General features: G+C 36.6%; 1 non-coding gene across 1 annotated transcript; it reads right to left on the bottom strand.

Moving 5' to 3' along the window:
• Positions 1 to 1,873: 1,873 nt before the first annotated feature.
• Positions 1,874 to 2,025, bottom strand: LOC125399529 (small Cajal body-specific RNA 16). The gene has a single exon (XR_007231692.1).
• Positions 2,026 to 18,791: the final 16,766 nt, after the last annotated feature.

Here is an 18,791-nt window from a genome sequence, read left to right as displayed (position 1 = left end):
CTGAAGTTCTCAGGTGACATAACGGCTTGAGCGTCATTAAATAAGGACCACTGGCTGGAGAGGAATTCGGTAGCATTTGTCAGTGCTTCATGGCTCTAGAAATAAGCCCAGATTAGACACAGGACTTGTATAATCAATGTTTTAAAATGGAACAACCCATTTGAGTCAACTTTACATAAATATACCATCGATCTACAGATTTACTAATTACAGCTTCTCATTTTGAGCATGTCTGAAGCCTTTTTTACAAATTACATTTGGTCCACTTGATGGTATAATTTGATTATTTCATGATCGATATAAATAGGAGTAAGGAATTAAAGTAATGGTTTCTGTGAAGGAGCAATTTGCTTAATGCCTACTCAGAAGGAAAGACCACAAGCACAAACATAAAAGCCAAAATACCATCTGTGCACTTTCGACTAGAAGTAGATGTGAGCATATTAACACATAGAAAAAAAGTGGAAGTAAAAAAATTCACATGGAATGCAAAGTTAAGTTGGAGATAAAATTTAGAGAATCTCTTACTACAATCTTTATTAGTGCTATTATACAACTACCCCTAAAGCTTTTTCCTGAAATTAAATAATATTAGAGGCTCCCTTTATTTTGGATTCCTTTGACTATTAGCTTGTTTAAAGCTATTTATGTATGTGTGTGTGCTTTTTCATGAAGAGACAAAAAAAGTCACAATAATTCACACATAGGACATATTGAAATTGACTTTGTTCCAGAATGACCATAAATTTGGTGTAGATAATTGAAATTGAGACATTTTAAAATATGAAAGATGTATACCATAATTTGATTACAAAAGTTTGAACCTAAAAGAAGCTTCTGAATAAAAGGACAATAGGCTAATCAGGAAGACTTTCAGTTAGGAGGACATTACCCTTTCTTCCCACTCAAAAGGAAGAGTGTGGCAGCAGGCCACTTGTAGGTTCCTGGCTGCTTAGCCCCCCCCAAAAATAACACAGAAACTGTATTATTTAAATCAATACTTGACCCATTAGCTCTAGCTTCTTATTGGCTAACTCTTATATATTAATTTAACCAATTTCTATTAATCTGTGTATGGCAATGTGGCTGTGGCTTACTGGCTAAAGTTCCAGCATTTGTCTCCGGTGGGGCTACATGGCTTCTCTCTGACTCTGCCCTTCATTCTCCCAGCATTCCATTTAGTTTTCCCCACCTAGCTCTGGTCCCCTATATCTCTACTATAGGCCCAAAGCAGTTCCTTTATTAACAAATGATTTTCACAGCATACAGAGAGGAATCCCACATCAGAAAAGCATGGTCCTCACTAAATTATTATGCTGCACAGAGGGCTTATTATTAATGGATGCCTTGTGATTGTTGTGTGCTTAACATGACACTTAAACATCTGTGAGACTCTTCAAAGCATTTTAGACAATGAAGAAGAAAAAGAAATATACCTCAAGAGCAAAGTTAGCAAAAGGGGATAAGAAGACAAAGAATAAAATGTTTCAATATCTTCTGAGAATACAGAGGATGTATGAATCTTTAAGCAGAGGTAACTATAAAAATTTAAATTTAGAGGTCTTTAGAGAAGTTTACATTGAGATTACCATAAACTCCAGGATATAATAATAACACTAATAGTAGTAGTAGTCGTAGTAGTAATAATCTCTTATAATACAACAACAACAAAAAAAAACACAAATCAAAAGCAATGCAGAATTAACACACTTGACAAACAGATTCTAGTGGAAAAAAGGAAAACATGGGCATAAGGTAGTGCAAGTAAGCACTCTGGAAAAGCCTGAGATATCAGGGTCTACAGCAAAATTTTGAGTTTTAAAGCTCAAACACAGGATTAGACCTGGATAGAACATGAAAAAGAATATTTTTGTCCTGTTTTCAATATCACACATGTTCATCAAATAGCTTCCATCATGTTCACATCTATTACTACAAATTCTGAACCAAGGGAAGATTTTTACCTTGGGATTTACTTTAGGTCTGTTTTGGGATTCTCTAAATGGGTTGTTTTCATCAAACATCTCACCTTGGGCCTCAGGGATCTATGTGAAAGAGGAGTCCAGATGTGATGGATGGCTTCAAGGAAACGTGTCTTCCAGAGACAGCAGACTGATGGTCATGAGAACTATATGAACTCATAGAAACCATGGCAACACTCAAAGGGCCTGCACTGTTTCAAGCCAGGCGGGGTCCTAGCCTTGAAAAGAGGACGTGGACATGGGCAAAAGTCACCTTACCAAAAAACTATCTGCAACTGATAACCTCTAACAAAGGAAGACTTCGTTTTCTCCCGTAAAATTCATTAAGTATATAAACCACATTGCACGTTGGTTTTCATACCCCAGAGAATTTAACCCATACAAAATAAACTCAATGATATTTTTTAAATTTTTATTTAAATGCATATTTCTAAACTTATTTGGGGTTTTCTTTTTTTCTTATTGGTTATTTGCTTACATGTTTTGTTTTCCATTTTGTGGTGTGTGTGTGTGTGTATGTGTGTGTGTGTGTGTGTTTGTGTTCTTGGGTTTTGTTTGTTTTTTCTTGTTTTTGTTTGTTTATTTTTTTAAAGTGAGATAAATAAAGGACATGAAGTCGGATCAGTAGGGTAGGGAGGTTGGAAGGATTTGTGGGAAGGTGGGTGAGTTGGAAGTGCAGAAAAGCATAATCACAATATATTGTGTATGATTTTTTTTCAATTAAAAATAAGTCAATAAAATAATAGGTTAAGAGAGAATAACAAAACTTGCCCATCCATTAACTAACAATGTAAATTCCAGTATGAAATGAAACCTTCCACTCTGAGTTGTAGGGATTTTGTCTACTAATTCAGAGCTGAAACTTATATTATTTGGCACTCATCAAAATATGTCGAATCAATAAGTGATTCACTATGTGTATGAACACAGAACAATGTATAGATTAAGTTTTTCACAGTATCTATGTGATGTGTAAATTTACATATATAAATACACTTACACACAAATATATTTGTATATGATTAGCATATTTTAATCTATTTCAGTGATGGCTGGAGAGATGGTTTACTGATTAAGAGTGTTTTCTGCTCTGGAGAAGGACCTGGGTTCAGTTCCCAGAGCCATCATATCCTTCTAAAATCCCAGTTTCTGGCCCTTACACGCACTGCACATATACACTGCAAAAACAGAAATGTAGACAAACAGAGATGCACACACACACACAAAAATAAAATAAATGAAAATTTAAAAGCATTTTAAGAATTGAAAGAAAGGGTCAGAAAAAGAAAACAAAGTCTCAGATAAGAAGAATGAGAACCCTGCAGCAATCCTCCCAAACAAGACCTCTTTGTGGGGTGCCAAATGAGCCAATGACTTACTGTCAATTTTAAGAGTTTTGCACATGTAAAGCTGAACTACATCATAACACTAACAATGCTCCAATGATAACTGAATAAAATTCATGCCTGGCATTGATTTGAGAACTGAGCTTCTTCAAATAGTCAAGTTGAATTTGAGTTGGGTATTTTTTTTCTGTTTTTCTTTTCCTACTTTGTCTGTCCTCTGCTGAATACACGGGGTGCCAGTGGAGCATGTATCATATATTCTGATACATAGCATTAAAACTTTTATTTGTGTAATTAAAATTCAAGTCTCTAAAAAAATGGATACAGTAGACAGTTGGCCAGCCTATTTGGCAGAAGCTGTATTTGAGAAAAAAAAAGACACAGAAATAATTTCTCTACATGACTGGTTTGGATCTCTCTTTGCTAAGCCATTCTTGGTGCACCACGTGAAACTTTACCCCAAATGCATCCTATTTGGAAACAGAAAAAGCTTTTTTCTGTTGTGAAAGAATACAATGAAAAATGCATAAATCAACCTCAATTTGGATGACTTCAGTAATTTGCATTCATCTGTTTAAAGAGAGATGTCTTTGGAGACTCCTATTTTTACATAAAAATTACACTCAGCATCTCACAGGCTCTTTTGTTCACTAAAATTAGATTTGCTCACTTATACAATTCACAGGCCTCAATTTGTTCAGAGCAAAGTCACACATCCTATTTGTAGTACATCCTTTTCTCTCCTAACTCCCTCAGAAAACTTAAAAAATGATGTGGGCTAGAGCTGTCCTCACACACCAGACTAATCTATAGTGATTCCTACAGCATGTGCCTGTGGCTAAAAGGTCATCTTCCAAAAGTGCCAAAGAATACCACACAATTGTTAGAATATTGCATACTTCACTAATGATGAGATTTGAAAGGGGCATCCAGGACACAATCCACTGAACTTGTAGCATCCACAATTCCAGACCTGTGACCTTATCATTCAATTGAGTTCTAGCTCTAAACATGCCAAATAAAACTGCAGATTCCTCTGTTTATCCTTGCCATAGTCCACGTGGATGTGAAACTACACCTTAAGTTGGAAAACTATCAAAAAAAAGCCATCAGGAAGAGAAGAAAACTACGTCATAACAGAAAAGCAACTAACATATCACAGTCCAGTGATAAATACAGAGCATGTAGTCACTAAGTGTGTGTGTCTCAGGCAATGCCTACTTCTAATGTTTTCATTAAAGTGTTTCACAAAATGGCATGGTAAAACAGAGTAGCTAAAAATAGAGTTGTAGTTATATTTGTCTTTCTCTTAGCAAGGTGTGCTCTAGTGGGTATACCAGTTAGCTCTTTTTAAGGGCTACCAGATGGTGATATCAGCAGTCAAGCAACAGTGCTGACTTCATTAACATGTGCTGAGAAGATTTCTCCACTGGTTAATGAGCTACTCTTGCTGTCATGATAGTCTTAATAATTTTATAATAGGTATTTCCTATTTTCTGTTTGTTCTTGGTTCCACCAATGGCATAGAGCATCCTGCACATCAGCAACTAATCTGGTCCAATGATTTCAATATGGTAATTTTTCAATTATACTTATTCCATCTTTATAATTTCCCTCCTTCTGATCATACAACATAGACTTTATTTTTCCTACCGCCTTCTTGCATGTGTACTCAATAGATCTGCTCAGTTAATTTTCTCTGCCTGGCTTCATTCTCTAGCACTATCTTAAGATTTGCATTTCAGTACTGGCCACGTATGAAACACATCCTTCAACTATTTGGAACAAACAAGAGAAATCTTCAAGCAAGAGAATTGCACTGATGTTTAGATTGCAACCAAGATTTGATTAGATCATGACATGACTTTGGAATGAGTGTGTAGCTCTAATCTGCCTAGTGTGGCTTCAGCCATTTCAGACCCAAATTTTAGAACACCAAATCATCCATTAATGATGTTGTATGGTTTCTAAAGACCAAAAAAATATTTCATTTTTGATTTTGGAACCTGATGAATAACTTTATGCCAATCAATAAGGGGTAAGTAATAATGAAAATAACTGAGTCATTTTGATGTACTGTTAACATAAGTATTAAGGTGTATGAATAAAGACAAGTGCTTTATATATAATTTGATGTAAAACTGTCAGTGGAGTTTCCCTTTTGAAATTCTACCAGTTGGTAAATATGATATTTACTTTATATATCTTTAAATTTAAATTAAGTTTATTCACAGATACATAAATGTTTTACATAATGTAAAAGTGTACATTTAAATTCAGTACCAAGTGTTCGTTCAATAGCTGTGCATGTTGTATAAAGTTTAAATTGTGCTAAGTATCAATTTTCTCAAATATTTAGTCTTCTTATATGGTAAATATTCTATAAATCTTTGTTTCTTTATATGATGTTTAATATGAAATTATCTGTAGTCAGACATCCATGAAATACAGCACCTAGACATCAAGATTAGACTATACTGTTCCTAGATTGAGCTTTTTAACATCTTCCCACACTTTCTACTTTCCCTAGGTTCTTCCAATCATCATTCTAAGGTTACCCTTTATGAGAACGACTTGTGTAGGCTTCAAATATGATGCAGCTCACATGGTAATTTGCTTTTCATGCCTGGCTCATGCCATCTAACATAGTGACAAACAGATCCACCTACGTTTCTTTGAAAGTTAAAAAACATTGTTCTCTTTAGAGGCAAATACTATTCCTCTGTGAATGTTTTGCAGCACTCTTCCTTGATTCACCAGTTGTTAAACACTGAAGGAGTTCCTTTGTCAGTAAGAATAATGTTCTAGTAAATGAGTAAAGACTTCACTTCAACCTAGTCATTTCAGTTTCTTGTATCCCTCGGATAAATATCAATCAGTGGGATTGCTGCGTTATAGGGCAATGCTTCATGATATTTCTATTTATATTCATTTTTTTCATTTACTTGTTTTGTTAGTTAATAAATAAAAGTTAGTGGTGATAGTTCTTATCTTTTGTCTGGTTTGGTTTGGTTTGGTTGTTTCTTTATTCTGCTTTGTTTTTGAGAGTTCCTGTGGCCCTAATTGACCTTATTCCTGGTCTTTTTGCCCCAGCTCCCAAGTATTTGGATAGCACATGTCTGTCACAAAAGTGCTTTAATAAACTTTCTGAGGGAATTCAATTTTGTTTCCCATAATACTTCTATTAGCTTTCATTTTAACTAGCAGACTAATAGTGCCCATGTGTGTTACTGTCTCTTCATACGCTTACCAATGTTATCCTTAAATTCCTCATAATAGTCATTCTTAATGGAGTGATGTTAGCATATTATTATGATATTTCTTTCTGCTTCCTACAGTATATTTTCATAACTTGTTAGTCATAGTGTGCCTTTCCTTTTAAAGGAAGTATCTATTTAGGTCTACAGCTTATTTTAAGTGGAAGTTAATGCTCCATACTATTGAGTATTTGAGTATATGCTATATTCTATGTAATAAGTTGTTTTTATTAACATGGTTAATTTTAAAATACTTTTTTCTTACTCTAATTGGCTTTTCATTATTGGTGTTGCATAAAGAAAGGCAAACCTTTAGCTATGACAAGAAGGAGAGAACACTTTGATAAATAAAATCAGAAGTGACAATAGAAACAGCAAAATTGACACCATAGAAATTTATAAGATCACTAGATATTATTATACAAGATAACTCAATAATAAATTGATAGCCTAGAGTATATGGGCAAATTCTTGGAAACACATATCTTGTCAAAATCAAATTATGAAAAAATAAAAAGTCAAGTAGAATAATAAACATTAAGATTGAAACAATGGTGAAAACTAATTCATAAATGAAAAATTTATAATGTGACAGTTTCATTCATGATTACTACCAAATATTTAACAAAGAACCAGTGTTAATAATTCTTAAATTGGTTTAAAATCTTGAAGATCGACTTTTCCCAAGCACAAACTACAAAACCACCATAATCTTGATTAAAAAACAGGGGAAATACAACAAAGAAAGTAAATTTTAGGCAAATATTCCAGATGGATATAGGAAAAACATAAACCTCAAGATAGTACAAGCAACTAAATTCCATAACACTAAAATGAATGCTCTCTAAATTCAAGTCTGATTCTTCCCAAGAAGGCAAGTGGCTTGACACACATAGTTAAAAAAACATTTAACTCAGAAAATGGCAAAAATGTACATTATAAAAATTCAACTTAAATTCAAGACAAAAGTACTGAACAAACTATGATTAGAAGAAACACATGTCTATATGATAGATATGGTCCAAAAATAACTCAAATCACATCTAACACAAAACGGGAAAAGCTGACACATACTGATTTGATTTTGTGTGAGATAAGAATACACGATTTTATCAATTTCATCCATTGCATGGAAAATAATAATCAGAGCATGGTGGCTAAAAAAAATAATAGGCACAAAAATCATAAAAGAAGTAATATCATTATGCTTACAGAAAGTTTTATAGTACACACAGAAAACAAAGATGTTGAATTAGTATAGGCTGTGAAGTAGGACTGATGTCATTTTTCAGTAAGTTTTGAAAACATTTCCATTCCTCAGTCTTCAGAATTACATCTTTATTTAAAAGTCTATTTCCATGTTCTCTATGGCTAGAGTCCACTAATGAGTGAGTACATACCATATTCATCTTTTTGGGTCTGGGTTATCTCACTCAGGATAGTGTTTTCTATTTCCATCCATTTGCATGCAAAATTCAAGATGTCATTGATTTTTACCGCTGAGTAGTACTCTAATGTGTATATGTTCCACACTTTCTTTATCCATTCTTCCATTGAGGAGCTTCTAGGTTGTTTCCAGGTTCTGGCTATTACAAATAATGCTGCTATGAACATAGTTGAACAAATGCTTTTGTAGTATGATTGGGCATCTCTTGGGTATATTCCCAAGAGTGTTATTGCTGGATATTGAGTTAGGTTGACTCCCAATTTTCTGAGAAACCGCCACACTGATTTCCAGAGTGGTTGCATAAGTTTGCATTCCCACCAGCAATGGATAAGTGTTCCCCTTACTCCACATAGTCTCCAGCATAGGCTATCATTGGTGTTTTTGATTTTAGCCATTCTGACAGGTGTAAGATGGTATCTCTAAATTGTTTTAATTTGCATTTCCCTGATCGCTAAGGAGGTTGACTATGCCCTTAAGTATCTTTTGGACATTTGAACTTCTGTTGAGAATTCTCTGTTCAGTTCAGTACCCCATTTTTAAATTGGGTTTTTAGAATAATAATGTCAAGTTTCTTGAGTTCTTTATACATTTTGGAGATCAGACCTTTGTCTGATGTGGAGTTGGTGAAGATCTTCTCCCATTCAGTAGGTTGCCTTTTTGTCTTAATGACAGTGTTGTGGTGGGGGGATGGGGAGAGGAGGAGAGAGAAGGGAAGCATTGGGGAGAGCTTGGGGGAGTAGGAGTGTGGAGATGGAGGAAGGGCAGATATAGCAGCAGGGAAGAAGATATCTTAATTAAGGGAGCCATTTTAGGGTTGGCAAGAAACTTGGATCTAGAGGGGACCCCAGGTGTCCACGGGGGTTTTCCCAGCTAGGTCCTTGCGCAGTAGAGGAGAGGGCGCCTGAACTGGCCTTGTCCCATAGTCACACTGATGAATATTTCGAATATTACCATTGAACCTTAGTCCTGCGATGGATGGAAATAGAGACAGCAACCCACATCAGAGCACTGAACTGAGTTCCCAAGGTCCAGTTGAAGAGCAGGCGCAGAGGGAGGGAGAAGTTGAGCAAGGAAGTCAGGACAGCGAAGGGTTGGTCTACCCACTGAAACAGTGTGCCTGATCTAATGGGGGCTCACCAAATCCAGCTGTACTGGGACTGAATGAGCATGTGATCAAACTGGACTCTCTGAATGTGGCTGAATATGGGGGCTGACTGAGAAGCCATTGATAATGGCACTGGGACTTGTTTCTACTGCATGTACTGGCTATTTGGGACCTTAATCTGTTTGGATGCACACCTTCCTAGGCCTGAATGGAGGGGGGGCCTTGGACTTCTCACAGGGCAGAGTACCTTGCCCTCTCTTAAGACTGGAGGGGAAGGGAGGAGGGTGAGTGGGAAAGCAGGAGGGGAATGAGAGGATGGGAGGAAGTGAAAACTTTTGAATGGAAAAATAAATAAAAAAAGAAGAAAAAAGTCTATTTCCACAGGTGCAGTCTATTTCCACAATGGTCTATACCCTGTAAATTGTATTTAAATAAAATGCTGACTGGCCAGTAAGCCAGGCAGGAAGTAGAGGTGGGGCAATCAGGCAGGAAGTGGAGGCAGAGTGAGGAGAACACGAGAACTTAGGGAAGAGGAAATAGTCAGTCTACAGTCATCACCCAGATGCAGAAGAAGCCAGACACGGAGCAAGCAAGATGTAACTGCCTCACTGAAAAAGGTACCAAGCCACATGCCTAACACTGACAAAAATAATGGGTTAATATAACTTATAAGAGTTCATAAGAAGCCTGAGCTAATAGGCGAATCAGTTTATGATTAATTTAGACTTCTGTGTGGTTTTTTTGGCTACTGAATGGCTGTGAAACCAGGAGGACAGAAATCTTGGTCAATACATAGGGTTATGGTTGTATATGGATTCCCATGTATTCTAAAGGTAAAGTATGTGTAATACACAGCTGGTAAATGAGTGCCACAAAGTTTCTAGATAATCCATTGTAATACAGTAATTAAAAAGATAATATGTGTTCATAGATAAGAAATATTAAAACTATTAAAAGGTAAATACTTTCCAAAGTAATTTATAGATTTAGAGCAACCACCCTCACAGTACCAGTTACATTTCCTTGTAGGACTATCAAACAAAAGATTTTATTGAGGCATACATACACATGCACATGATCTTAATACACATGCTCTTAAGGTATTAAGTACATTGATATGAATGAATTTATATCGCATTATACTGTGGTACTGGCAAGAAAGCAGATACACAGATTAATGCAATGGAGTAGGAAGTCCAGAGTTCAGCAGTGAACTGATTTTTCATAATGGTGATAAAACCACAAATGGGAAGCAACAGAGAAGTTCTGCTTCCCCCAGTTATATGTACATAGTAAAACTTGATTGCAGATCCCATGTAAGACCTGATAGGTCTATATTGATGTCTGTGGCCCATGCTACCAGCAAATTTTATGTAGATGTCCATGGTCAATGCTGACTCCTGAAGCCATTCTGATGCCTATGGACTGTTTTCTGCTGAGGACTATGTCTGGGTCTATAGTCCTGCTGCAGCTGGGGAGAGGGGAATTTTGTTGATGTCTGTGACCCATGTCATCACCAAAGGCCATGCAGATGTCTGTTGTCCTTGCTGAAGCCTGAACCCATGTTGATGTCTGTAGACTGTGCTAACATCAAGGGCCTTGTTGATGTAAGTAGCCTGTGCTACCACCGAGGGTTATAATGGGATCCATGACTGGACTACCTACAAAGGACTGACTGTGTTAATGCCTGTGGTCTGTTCTGGTACTGGATGACATGCTGAGGTTCGTGACATCTGCTAACACCTGAGACCATGTAGATGTCTGTGGTCCATGCTGTCACCACAATCCATGTGTAAGTTCATGATCTATGTTCCTGATGACAGTAAAGGGCAAGGCAAATAATTCTGACAAACAATTGACAAAGAAGGACATTGAAGTCTTCTGTGACAACCCCTACCCATTCCCTATAAAAGGAACGGCAGGCTGCTTCCCGCCGCCCGCCTGGCTAGCTTTACCCAAAATAATTACATGGAAGCTGTATTCTTTTAAAAACTGTCTGGCCATTAGTTCTAGACTCTTATTGGCTAACTCTCACATATTAATTAATCCATTTTTAAAAATCTGTATATCACCACGAGGTCATGGCTTACCGGGAAGATTCTAACCCACGTCCATCTCAGAGAGGAGAGCCATGGCGTCGGCCTCATTGCCTTCTTCCCAGCATTCTGTTCTGTTGACCACACCTATCTAAGTTGCTGTCCTATCAAAAGCCAAGGCAGTTTTTTTTATTAACCAATGAATGGAACACACAGACAGAAGACCCACATACATCAATTCCCCAATCCCCAAAAGTAACAGCCTAGACAGAAAACCATCAAAAAAACTCTAAAAAAAAAAGTGTGAAATGGATACTGAAGTGTACTTCTCCACAAATGATAGCTTCTGGCAAGGGTGCAGGTGGTGAAGGACTCAGTTTTCTTTAAGGGACTAGCTACCAAGGGTTTGGCCATGCTAGGCAAAACAAATTAGACTTACTTTTTTCATCTTCACTTCCTCTTTTTTCATCTAATTTGTTGGGGAGTTTCAAGGTAAGAGGGGTTACCTGGGATAAATATGAGCTAAGTGTACTCTGGATTCATGATGTGAAATTCCCAAATAATCAATGGAAATATGAGGAAATACAGACTTGAGACAATGAAAATACCAGATGAAAATGGGAGGAATACTAAGATTTTTTAATTGTCAGGAACCTTTTTGATAAAAAAAAAATCTCTCCAATTAGAGGCAACAAAACTAAAAATGCAAATAGTTTGGATAGGAATTTGTCAATCTTGTTGATTTTTTCAAAGAACCAGCTCTTTGTTTCATTGATTCTTTGGATTGTTTTCTGTGTTTCTATTTTGTTGATTGCAGACCTCAGTTTAATTATTTCCAGTCTTCCATTCCTCCTGGGTGAGTCCGCTTCTTTTTTTTCTAGAGCTTTCACGTGTGCTGTATAAACTCTCTAATGTGAGCTTTCTCTGTTTTCTTTAATGTGGGCACTTAGTGCTATGAACTTTCCTCTAAACACTGTTTGCATAGTCTAATAGGTTTGGGTATGCTCTGTCTTCATTTTTGTTGAATTCAAGGAAGACGTGAGCTCCCAAGGTCCAGTGGAAGAGAAGAAGGGAGAATATGAGCAAGGAAGTCAGACCACTAGGGGTTTGTTCACCCACTGAGACAGTGTGCCTGTTCTAATGGGAGCTCACCAAAGACAGCTGGGCTGGACTGGGAATGAACAAGCATGGAATCAAACTGGACCCTCTGAATGTGACTGACAATTAGGACAGACTGAGAATCCAATGATAATGGCTTTTGGGAATTGTCTCTACTGCATGTACTGGCTTTTTGGGATCCTAGTCAATTTGGATGCATACCTTCCTAAGACTGAATGGAGGGGGGAGGGCCTTGGACTTCCCACAGGGCAGGGTACTCTGCCATCTCTCAGGATTGGAGGGGGGAGGGGGGAAAGTGAGTGGGGAAGTGGGAGGAAAATGGGAGGGGGGAGGAAGTGGAAATTTTGAATGGTATTATTTATAAAGCAATAATAAATAAATAAATCAGATTTTTAAAAGGCAAATAATATCACATTAAAATATCTAATATTTTAATGTGATATAACATTAATATAAAATATAACATCACATTAAATATCTAATTTTATTGACAAAAGTAAATGTTGTTGTAATTTATGGTAATAAAATATTTTTCAGCCAATAAATGTTTACAGAATTTAAAAATTAATACATATTATTTTCTAACAGTTCTTACTATTTTATAACTGCTCAGTTTGATAATATTATTAATTTAAAAGATAATATGAGCTCAGTGCCATTTTTATCTTAATATAGGTGTTTGTCTTTCAAGGAAATGGGCACAATGTGAAATGTTTTAAAACTGTAACGATAATAAGAAAAAATTAGCATGACTATTTCATAATTTTATGAAAAAAGTAAATACAAGTCATTTTAGGTAAAGGAGATCGAATGTAATATTAAAAATTATGTTATCTTGGTTTAGAGCAATAATTTAGCACTCAGAACACTTGCTGCTCTTGCAGAGGTCGAGGGCTCTGGTTCTAGAAACTGCATGGTGGCTAGCAATCATCAATAACTCCACTTTCAGAGAAATTTGAAGCTGTTTTCCTCATTAGGATTCTGCGTTCATGTACCCTCCACATATGCATAATTTAAAGATTATACTTAATTTAAATATTACATAAGTACTGTGAGACAATTTTAGACTCCAAAGTACACACATGGAGTGTGACCCTGAAGTTTTCCGAAGCAATTGCACTAAAACCAAATAATTATTATAGGACAAGAGATACTAATCATATATTTAAGAGTAATGAATGTCATGTTTATGTTCTCTACAAAAACAAGATGCTGAGATATAATTGACATATAAATATATAAACATCTAGTTAAAATGCACAATGAATAGTTTTCTATGTAGTTGTGACCATTACATCATAGCTCCTAATTTTTAATTATCCTTAACTCATTTGTTATCAGTCACTCCACTTCCTACCCTACTAACCAGTTTCCAAAAGGCCAATTTCATTTGCGTTTGTGTAGGCTTGTGTAGAGAGACAGAGAATACGCATACCTGTGGGGTGTGTGTGTGTGTGTGTGTGTGTGTGTGTGTGTGTGTGAAGTCCATGGCACATGAGTGGAGATCAGACATCAACCTCAGCTTTCCGTCTCCTCAGCACTGTTTGAGGATGTCTTGTTTCCTTGTTCTCAGCCAGATTAGCTGGCTCAGGAACTTTCTTTGGTTCTTTTCTTTCTGACACACAGTCTCAATTGATTCATCAGGATGACAAATATAGGTTCTAGGGCTTCAGAAGTCTGTCCTTATGCCTGCCCAAGCTGCCCAGCCCACTGACCCATGTCCCCTAGCATGATAGAGACAATTTCAGTGAAACTTCGTACTCTGTTATTTTTTTGTGGCTATGTTCTTTCATTTAGTGTAGTAGTTTAAGGTTCCTTCGTGAATTTCAAATTGTTTCAGCATTTAGACTTATTGAGAAACAAGTTTTAGTTGGAACACACTTTTTTGCCGTATTTATTCCTTGATGGAGAGAGGGGATATTTTCAGTTTTGACTTTGATAATGATATGGATCTGAACTTCCGTACTCAACTTTTTACACAGACATATATTTTAATTTTCCGTGACTAAATGCTTAATTTTGAATTTCTGAGTTTAGCCATTTAGTAATTGCTTTCAAATACATATATACAACGTTTTACTTTTACAAGAACTGAGAGGTTATATTTCTCCACACCATCACTGAAATGTACTTTAAGAATGAATCTCAAAAGGAAACAATTTTAATGAGTAAATGTTTTAAGCCCATGAGGATAAGTAGGAAAGAATAACACTCCTATTTCAAAATTTCATATGAGAATCTAATCCCAAATCTTTTAAGGTTTATTTGTACATTTTTACTGGATATTTCTATAACATGTATAACCATTTGTCTTGAGGTTTCACCTATTTCTGAATATTAAAAAGCATGCCATTCTAGTTTGGATACCCATGTGTCTAGATGTGAATAAAAATTTCCCATATGACTATTTTGTTTTAAAGAAATGTTCATTTAATTATTTATTGGTTAATATAATTTTTGACTTGTTTTTATTGGCATGTATCAATTATTTACTCTGAATTGTAGTCTTTGGCTGAATCCATTATTTGAAATATGTTCTGTAAGGTATTGAGTAGCTTGCCTTCAAAATAAAATTTTGAATATGCATTTGAACTTTGATGAAGTCCAATAAATTTTTCTTTGGTTCCTCTTGTTTTTGGTGCGATATTCAGCAAATAACTGTCCCATGGAAGAGTCAAATATTTGTATCTATATTGTATACAAACATTAAACAATTTTAAATCCTTTTAACATTTTATCATTTTCAGGTAAGTTGTACCTATTGTTATGAGACGGAGCCATCTTAATTTTCATTGCATGCTGTCTTAGTTAGGGTCTAGGAAAGTCAGGACAAGAGCTCAAGACAGGGATTTGGAGGCAGTAACTGATACAAAGATCATGAGGGAAATCTGCCTACTGACATGTTCCTCATGGCTTGTTCAGCCTGCTTTCTTATACAACTCAGGTCCACCCACCCAGGGTAGCACCAACATCAGTGGGGTCAGCCCTTTCATGTCAATCATCTGTCAAGAAAATTCACTACCGACCTGACCATGGGCAAATCTTATAAAGGCTATTCCTTGAGATTTCTTCTCTTCAGATAACCCGAGTTTGTATCAAGTTTATTGCTGGGTTTTCTGGTAGAAAGTGTGATCCTCACACGGGGCCCAATCTGCCTGCATCTCCGGCAGAAAGAGCAGGGACAGAGCCGGAAATGCAGGACTCTCCCTGGGGCTGAGCAGGATGCTGAGTGTCGAATGACCCCCTCCCCCATCACCGGGGAGAAACACACCCAACCTACCCACTGAGTTGGGAGTCTGTCAAAGCAGGAACTTGTTTAATTGTACCAAGCTTATATAGGGTTGTATATCAACTTATATAGGGTTATGATTGGGAGGAAAAGACTGGGATGGGCCAAGACAAAGCAAGGAACAAGAGCCAATAATATTCTTCCATGTTAGCAGTGGCTGGGCAGAGGTGGACCTAAGTTCGGTGGCCAGAGACAGCTCTCCAAACTCGAACTAGGCTCAGGAAGTTGCACTAGACATCACCAAACTCAAGATAGGCTTAGGAAGTTACACTGGGCCTCATGCCCAGGCCTCATGTAACCCAATAGTTGATGAAAAATTAGTCAGTGTGCAAACATAGGTAGATATATTAACTTCAAAAAAAGAAAAATATGATTATGTTGAGGGTACACATGTCTCATGGTTATGGATAAGCATTAGAGGAAGCAGAACTATTAATCATGTCAGGTTGTCACCTTAATGAAGGAAATGAAAGTCTGTTCTCCATCCAGTAGGCTGTAGTGGGTGCAGTTAGTAACCTGATGACTGTTACTCTGTGTAGGACTAGACCTCACTCAAATCCCCAAGAACGTTTACTGTAAGTGGGACTTTCCCTTCACAATCACCTGGCCGCAAAAATCTTGCATCCACTTTCCAAATACTGGACTGAAAGACTGGATACGAATTATAAATGCTAAGCTAATAGCTCAATCTTATATCTTATTTTTCTTTCTTTCTTTCTTTCTTTCTTTCTTTCTTTCTTTCTTCTTCTTCTTTTTTTTTTTTAGACAAGGTTTCTCTGGAGACTGTCCTGGAACTAGCTTTTGTAGTCCAGGCTGGCCTGGAACTCACAGAGATCCTCCTGCCTCTGCCTCCCGACTGCTGGGATTAAAGGCATGCACCACCACCACCCGGTTCAATCTTATTTCTAACTAACTAGCTCTTACCTTTTAAGTTAACCCATGCTCCTATGTACACTTTGCCACATGGTAGTAACATTATTAGCATAGGACAATCGTTTTCTGTTTTCTCTGCCTCTGGCTGGTGACTCCGCCCTTCCCCCTCCTTCTCAGCATCCTTAGTTTGGTCACCTTGCTGAAACTTCCAGCCTGGCTATAGGCCAGTCAGAGTTTTACTAAACCATTTCATGTAAAAATCTACACAGCGTACAAAAGGATTATTGCACAGCAGATTATCCCAGACTCTTCCACTTAAGACTTTGCCATTGGCTTTTTTTCTCAGTCAACAGAACCCATCCTTAGGGGAGATAGCACATGTTCTTTATAGCCTGTTGATCTCCACAATATCTGAGTCAGAGACCTGAGCCCTAAAGCTGTAGAACCCATCTTCTTGGTAGAATTCAAATGTTCTTTGCAAAAGAATTTTGATGTAGTCATACCTCAAGTTCGATTGTCTATATGGGATGATGATAACTGTTACTAGAAAACTTTTTTCCAAAATTATATTGGACTTAAATATGTCTAAAATAACTGAACTGCTATCAGACTCTAGAAGATTGAACCAGCATGGGATAATTAATGATAAACCAAGTTTCCTTCTTATGTGGTCTAATTTTCTGCCTGTTGTGAGGCTTGCAGTCTGCCCCCTCCCTACTCCACAACAAGGCTATTACCCACCTTTGAATTTTCCTGGCATCTAAAAGTATTATACATATAATATTAATATTAAGACTTGCATTTGGAATATAAATCATATATGCAATTCACATATATGTATTAATGCAGTGAATATCACATTTTCTTCATGATAGCAGCTTTATGGTGCAGAAACCCATATCACAGCTCTGGACCGAGCTCCCAAAGACCAGTTAAAGAGTGGAAGGAATGAGAATATGTGCAAAGACATCAAGACCATGATGGGTACACCCACTGAAACAGTCTACCTGAGCTAATGAGAGCTCACTAACATCAGCTCGACTGGGAAGGAACAAGCATAAAATCAAAACAGTCCCTCTGAATATGGTTGACAGTTGCATGGCTAGGGCAGACCAAGAGGCCACTGGCAGTGGCACCAGGATTTATCCCTTCTGCATGTACTGGTTTTTTGGAACCTATTATCTTTGGATGGATACCTTGCTCAACCTGGATATAGTAGCCAGGGCCTTAGACCTTCACCAAAGCAATGTGCCTTCCCCTCTCTAAGGAGTGGGTGCAGGTGGGGTGAGGGGAATATGGAGGGAACTGGAGGAGGGGATGGAGTAGAAACATGGATTGGTATGTATAATGAAAAAGGATAGTTTGTTTTCTTTTTTAAAAGAAATTAAAAAAAAGATTAGAAATAGTTCCACAAAGGGATTAGTAGGGTCAAATAAATAGTGATATATAATCAAATAAAAAAGAAAATCAATAAGGGACTAAGGCTTAAATTTCTGTTGTAACTGCTCAGATTAAAAATGAGAAATTTTACATCATTATAATAGTTTTTTACCTTAAGAGACTGGGGAAAGCCAGGCAGTGGTGGTACACACCTTTAATCCCAGCAATCAGGAGGCAGAGGCAGGTGGATCTTTGTGAGTTTGAGGCCAGCCTGGTCTACAAGAGCTAGTTCCAGGACAGGAATAAAGCTACAGAGAAACCTTGGCTCAAATTCCAAAAAAATAAAAAATAAAAAAATAAGAGAGACTGGAGAAAAAGAAATGAAAATTAAATTTCAAGCAAACCGATGAGAATAAATGTCAATGATTTTTGCTAGAAGTTAATGTCTTAATTGTCACTGTTACCAATTAGTGGGAAGATTATGTGTACCTTTCTAAGAAAAGGAGTAGATAACACTTCATTTTTTACCCTTTAAAGCCAGTATTCTCTTGGTACAAAACAAACAAACATATCCTGGGAAAATTTCATAGCAATAGTTTTACAAATATATTCATAAAATACTCAAAAATATAAACAAACTTAATATATCAACACATAAAAATAATAATATGTGAGGATTAAGAAGGATAAGGTCAGAAATTCAAGTTTGTTTTAGCTTCCAATCATCAGCTAATAAATTATACTGTATCATTATTATAAGGCAAATCCAACTGATTATATACATAGAAACAGAAAAATATATTAAAATATGGCATGCTCATAATAAAGAAATCCTTTCATTAGTGAAATATGGATAGATGATATATTAATTCTGTCCTCATGGATTATAGCCAAATAGTTGAAAATAAGCAACTTAGCAAAACAATGTTAGTGTTGTCCATGGGTTGATGGACTACT

This window comes from Myodes glareolus, chromosome 3 (assembly GCF_982192425.1).
Source record: "Myodes glareolus chromosome 3, mMyoGla1.1, whole genome shotgun sequence".
Taxonomy (NCBI): Eukaryota; Metazoa; Chordata; class Mammalia; order Rodentia; family Cricetidae; genus Myodes; species Myodes glareolus.
Note: the sequence above shows the minus strand (reverse complement) of the source record. Positions and strands in the feature narration are given on the sequence as shown.